The 5518-nt window shown below is 47.8% G+C and overlaps 1 non-coding gene across 1 annotated transcript; it reads left to right on the top strand.

Moving 5' to 3' along the window:
* The first annotated feature begins 992 nt into the window (after window positions 1-992).
* LOC135327080 (5.8S ribosomal RNA) lies at window positions 993-1145 on the top strand. The gene has a single exon (XR_010387154.1). It is a non-coding gene; the product is annotated as a 5.8S ribosomal RNA (ribosomal RNA).
* The last annotated feature ends 4373 nt before the right edge of the window (window positions 1146-5518 follow it).

Here is a 5518-nt window from a genome sequence, read left to right as displayed (position 1 = left end):
GAACACCTGGGTCACACCATCTGATCCCTGAGGTTGGGCTCTAGATAAACCTCCCACCCCAGTCTCTTAACCTCTTCAGGCAGCATGCCACACAAGATGTTATGTCTCTTAATCCCGGCATCCTGGACTGCAGGGCAGCAGCTGATGATATGTGAGCAAGTCTCCCATTCCGCAGGACAATGCCTGCACCCCTTCGGTGCCTCTTCTCCCAGCTCGCATGCCAAGTACTCCCTGGTGGGATAGACATTGGCATGCAGCTGTATTGCTGTCAATTACTTCCTGTGAGGAATTCCCCGGTAACGTAGAAGCCAATAGTTATGGATGCTATTGTTTTCTTAAGAAGTTCTTAACACCGCGGCGTTATGCTTTTAGATTGGCCCAATTCTCTAACTCTCTTTTTCTCCACTTGCTAGGAATAGGATAGATGCTACGGGGAGCTGGAATTTCCCATGCGGACGCTGACTCGCCCCCTTCCAGTGCGGTGGGAATTGTAACAGGGAATTCATCCCCTGTTGATGGAACCTTGTCCACTTTGCCTCCTGTGGCGATCCATACCCTCTCGAACTCCTTCTGGATCTGGTGGGTGGAAGTGGCTCAACACGCGCTGTGGGTGTGTCGTGGGGGAGGGGGGCTGGGCGGGCGCTGAAACGGCAGCAGTCAGGGCAGTGCAAGGGAAAGGCAGTCAGCCATCGTCCCCATCCCCTGGACCCCGGTCGGGAACAAAGGACCAGCGCACCACTGAGAGAGTGGTGGAGGAGAGTCCATGCAGCAGCACTGGGGGTGGTGGCGGGCAGCGCCCTTCTCGTTCGAGTCTGCCCTTCTTTCCCCTCCCGTCCCATTCTTGTATGGTCAGCAAGGCGAGCCCTCTTTCTCTCTACTGTCCCTTGCTCAGCAGCCGGTGTTGACATGAGGAGGGAGGCAGAGCGGAGCGGGGTCCCTCAGGGGCTGCAAATGCTGTCCACTCCTCCCTCGGTGGGGACCGAAACCGAGGCAACTCTTAGCAGTGGATCACTCAGCTTGTGCATCAATGAAGAAAGCAGCTAGCTCCAAGAATTAATGTGAATTGCAGGACGCATTGATCATCGACACTTCGAACGCACTTGCGGCCCTGGGTTCCTCCCGGGGCTACGCCTGTCTGAGTGTCTCTTGACAGTCAATCATCACCTGCGATGTGGCGTGGGCGCAGCGGTACCGCCCCTTGGCAGGCAGGGGAGGGCACAGTTCAGGTGTGCCCGGCCGTGCTGTCCTCCCCTCCGAGCCCGGTGGCCGCCGCTGCACTGCACATCGTGTGCGGTGTGGCGCGGCTGTGGCGCCTTGCAGGCCTGTTGCCCCGGGGAGAGGGGGCTTCTGTTTCTTCAAATCCCAAAGAGGCATCATCTTGCTGAGCCCCATGTAAGATTTCAGTTTGCTTCCAGATTTCATTTAGATGGGGAGAAATTCTCCCGCTTTGATCCACATATACACAGCGACTAGTATTTATTACCGTACCTACTCCTCCCTGAGATGCTAATAACATACCTAGAGCCATTCCATTCTGGGTGGTTATTTTAGCAATCTCTGAAACCTCCCCTTGTAAAGCTGTAATGGCATCAGAGGTTTTATTCCCTATTCTCTCAATAACTGCTGAAATAGTTACTATTGCTTTTTCAAGTTCACTCACTCCCAACTGTGGAAACAGACACCTTGTGAATGAGTGAAACCTAGTAGGTTGATCCGTTAAAGGCTTATTGATCCTCTTTTGTCTCCTCATGAATGTTCTTAGCCATGATCTTTGATATCTGTTATTCAGTTCTTTGTTACAGTAATGGTTGGGATTATTGCCCCTAGAGTACATGTCCCGGACCAATTAGGAGGCAGCACTTTTCGTGCCTTGCTCTCACACAACCAACACCATCCACTACCTTTTGGAACACGCCACCCATTTAGTTCCTTACTTGGCCACTTGCAACCTATTTCAGGTATCCGAAAGCAATCTTCATAACTTCCTACCTTAATGGCTCCAGTACAGTTGATCGGCTGTTTTCCATAAAGTACAGGTTTCTCCCACTATTTATTTCTATTATTACATCTTCGGATACATTGATCATAATCTCCTGTCACACTCTGGAATTCCCATTCCTGTTCTGTTGTTTCATCATATTTTGGTTGATCACTATCATTTCTTATCTGTTTTATAAATTCCATAAAGGAAAAAAATAAGAGGCACTCCAATTAGCGGGAAGCCCTTGTTGGAATCTTCAGGGAAGTGGGCACACACCCAACAATCCCTCTGGTTAACTATCTTCATAGATTTCATAATTACTTCCAAAGGAAGATTTTGACCCCCAAATCCTTCCTGATTCCCTTTAACTTTGGCTCAGGTAACCTAGAAAAACTAACCACCACATTTCTCCCCTGGTTGTTAAGGAGAACATCATTTTTACACAGATACCATAACAACAATATTAACCCTATTCCTAACAAACAGATTAAAGCAATTTTCCCCTGAATACAATCTAAATTTAAAACTGATTCACTTTTAATACAGCTCATATATCTTTATATATTTTTAACTTTAAAGGCTGAACTTGTTCAGCTTTCCACATCTCTCGAGGTACTGCTTTCACTCAGGGGTAGTGGATCCAGGAATCAATTCCCTGCAGTTTCACAGCGGTATTTGTTGTTAGTAGTACAACATACAGTCCTCTCCATTTTTCTATCAAGGGCTCATCCTTCCAGGTTTGAAGCTATACTTATCTCCTGGCTGGAATGAATGTACAGGTGAATCTAAAAGTACGGGAGATCTTAACTGGATGTACCTACGGAGAGAAGTAAGAACCTTTGCCATAGACAAGAGAGAATCACTTAAAATTTCATCGCCCTTAATGTGCATCTGAATTTCATTTCCAGTTAAATTTAACGTGTAAGGTTTACCATACAGAATCTCAAATGGACTTTCTCCCTAACCCTTGGGGTTATTCGGATTCTTAATAATGCCAGAGGTAAAACATCAGTCCATTTCATCTGAGTCTCTTGACACAATTTCCCTCTCTGTCTCTTAATTGTTTGATTCATTCTTTCCCCTTTTCCACTGGATTGTGGCCTCCAGGGCGTATTTAAATCCCATTTAATTGGTAGGATTTTTGAGATTTCCTGTACTATTTCTGTTATAAAATGAGGTCCCCTATCCAAAGAAAAGCCTTCTGGTCAATTTATTACGTCTTGGCAACACCACAACGCTGACTTGTTTGATACTGAGGCAGAAGAGAATCCTGGTTCGAATGGCATGAAACCCTGATGCCAGCAGATTTGCCATAGCGCATATAAGCACATTAAACCAAGATATATCTTTCGAACACAGGTTAAAAATGCCATTCTTAGCTGTTGTGTTTTTAATAATAAAGCCTACAACAGGTAGTATCCGTTGGGGACACTCAAGTTTGACATAAACAAGTCCCGTGCCACACAATTTGCAAAACGGGGTGGGGGGGGGGGGGAGAAAGAAAGCTCCACACATGGATCCAGCGGCATCCCTTTGGTCCTCTTCACCCTGGGTGTCTTGGAAAAGTTCAGAGCCCAATCAAAGCAAATCCAAGTCCCAAAGTCTCTGCCCGATCATGATCTGGTTCGGTGTGTCCTGGGTGGTCGCAGAGAGACCATTTCAGGGGTCGCAGCAGCTCAGTCCTGATTCCATCGGGAACAGATGGCTTGTTTGGGGTGATGGTTTCATAGCCTTCATCCACAGTGGTGATATGAGATAGAGATCAGAAGTATAGAAAAGGTAGAAGCGCGCACAGGAGTTATGAACAATTTTTAACAATACCTACTTTTAACAATAATCATGTCTAAAACTAAGCAATTTTTAACAATAACTTCTTTGAACAATAACATATCGAAAGAACAGTATCTTAACGTATCTACTTTTAACAATAACATCTCTAAAACGAACCGAACCAAAAGGTGTCCCAGGCCATGTTTGAGGATTTGCCCATGGCTCTGGGGGATCAGTGGAGGAAGGTGATCGTCTACAATGACAACAGCAAGGCAAACAAAGGCATATTAAAAAAACAGTGATAGTGATGGCTAAAAGAACAAGTACCGCAACATGAACTAATAGGGCGGCATACAATATGATGTTTTCCATTCTCCTGGTGGTATAATCCACCGATGTATTCGTCGGCCAAGGCATGACGGTGGAGTACCTCTTCTCTGTTACCCTCAGGGCTCTAGCGACGCGAAGATGGTTGTGGATTGCTGACTGCAGCCCTCGTGGTCGACGCTGATGTTATTACTGTTTCTTTGCTATTCTAGCACTTTCCCTCATGAACAAGCTGTAAGCAGTGTCTCTGGTAAAAAGCAGATACAAGCAGCCTTGAGGCACCCAGCACATGGAGCTGAAGCATGCCATAAAAGGAAAGGTTTCTGATTATGCTCTTTGATTGGTTAGGAGCATCTGGAACGTGTGAGAGAGTACATAAAAGGCCTTGTTATGGGTGGGAGGTGCAGAGCTGCTGCCATATGTTGCTCCCTCCAGTGCTATAGAAAGAAATCTTTTGTTCTGACCTAACCCAGAAGTATTGAGAATTTCTTCAACATGTTGCCTTTAACTCGGGTGGTCCTATGCTGAAACAGAAGGACCTCCCTGTCAACATCAAGCACAGTCCATCCAACCAGCTTCTGCCTCCACCCTCCCACAAGTTCTCTTCTCCCATGGGCTGCCCCACTCCATTCACTTGAGCACCTCTCCATGCCAGCCTGCTGCTTCTGAGCAGCTTCTTGCTGCAGAAGTAACCTCACAACCTATGGCCCAGCCTTCACACCTTCACTTACACCTCCCTCTTGGCTGCCTCTGCCCTCTCCTCTCTGCTCCATGCCCCTTCACTCCAACACGCAACACACCACATGCCCTGCCCTTCCTCTGCCTCCTAGGCCGCAAACCCCTTCCAGCTAGGCTTACAAGATGGCTGGACAGTCAGGGGCTGCCAGGAAGCGGCTTCGGGCTGAGGCTTCAGGCATCATTGGGGAGTTTGGGCTTTGCTTAGTGGGCTTATGGAAAGCTTTTTGGGGATGGTTCCGTTTTTTTGTCTTGTTAGGAAAAGCACGCTAGTTGTTTTCGTTGGGGTGGGGGAGTGGTGAGAGGAACTTGAGTGCCTAAATGCCTGTCCCCTCATCCCAGGCCTGAGCACCTGTTATGATGAGTGGGAGCAGGGGATTGGGCCCATAGCCTGGTGGTGTTTGGAGATGAGATTTGGAATCCCTGAGACACGTTTCCTTCATTCTCTGTTTTCACTCTCTTCCATCCTGCAGGAAATGACTGCACTTCCTTTCCTTTCTGCAGGCCACATTCTTCTTCCAGACCCTGTACAACAAGGACCACCTTGGTCAGTTCCTGCTATGGGAGGTGGTTTCCACTTTGGGGAGCAGTCCGGCAGGACCCCTGCCCTTCTGATACCCCCATCCTCGGGATCACATCTCACGGGGCACAGAGCGACAGAGCCCTGGGGCACCTTGTGGAGGGGCGAATGCTTATCCTCAATCT

The sequence above is a fragment of the Dromaius novaehollandiae genome, unplaced genomic scaffold (assembly GCF_036370855.1).
Source record: "Dromaius novaehollandiae isolate bDroNov1 unplaced genomic scaffold, bDroNov1.hap1 HAP1_SCAFFOLD_45, whole genome shotgun sequence".
In the NCBI taxonomy this organism is placed as follows: domain Eukaryota; kingdom Metazoa; phylum Chordata; class Aves; order Casuariiformes; family Dromaiidae; genus Dromaius; species Dromaius novaehollandiae.
Note: the sequence above shows the minus strand (reverse complement) of the source record. Positions and strands in the feature narration are given on the sequence as shown.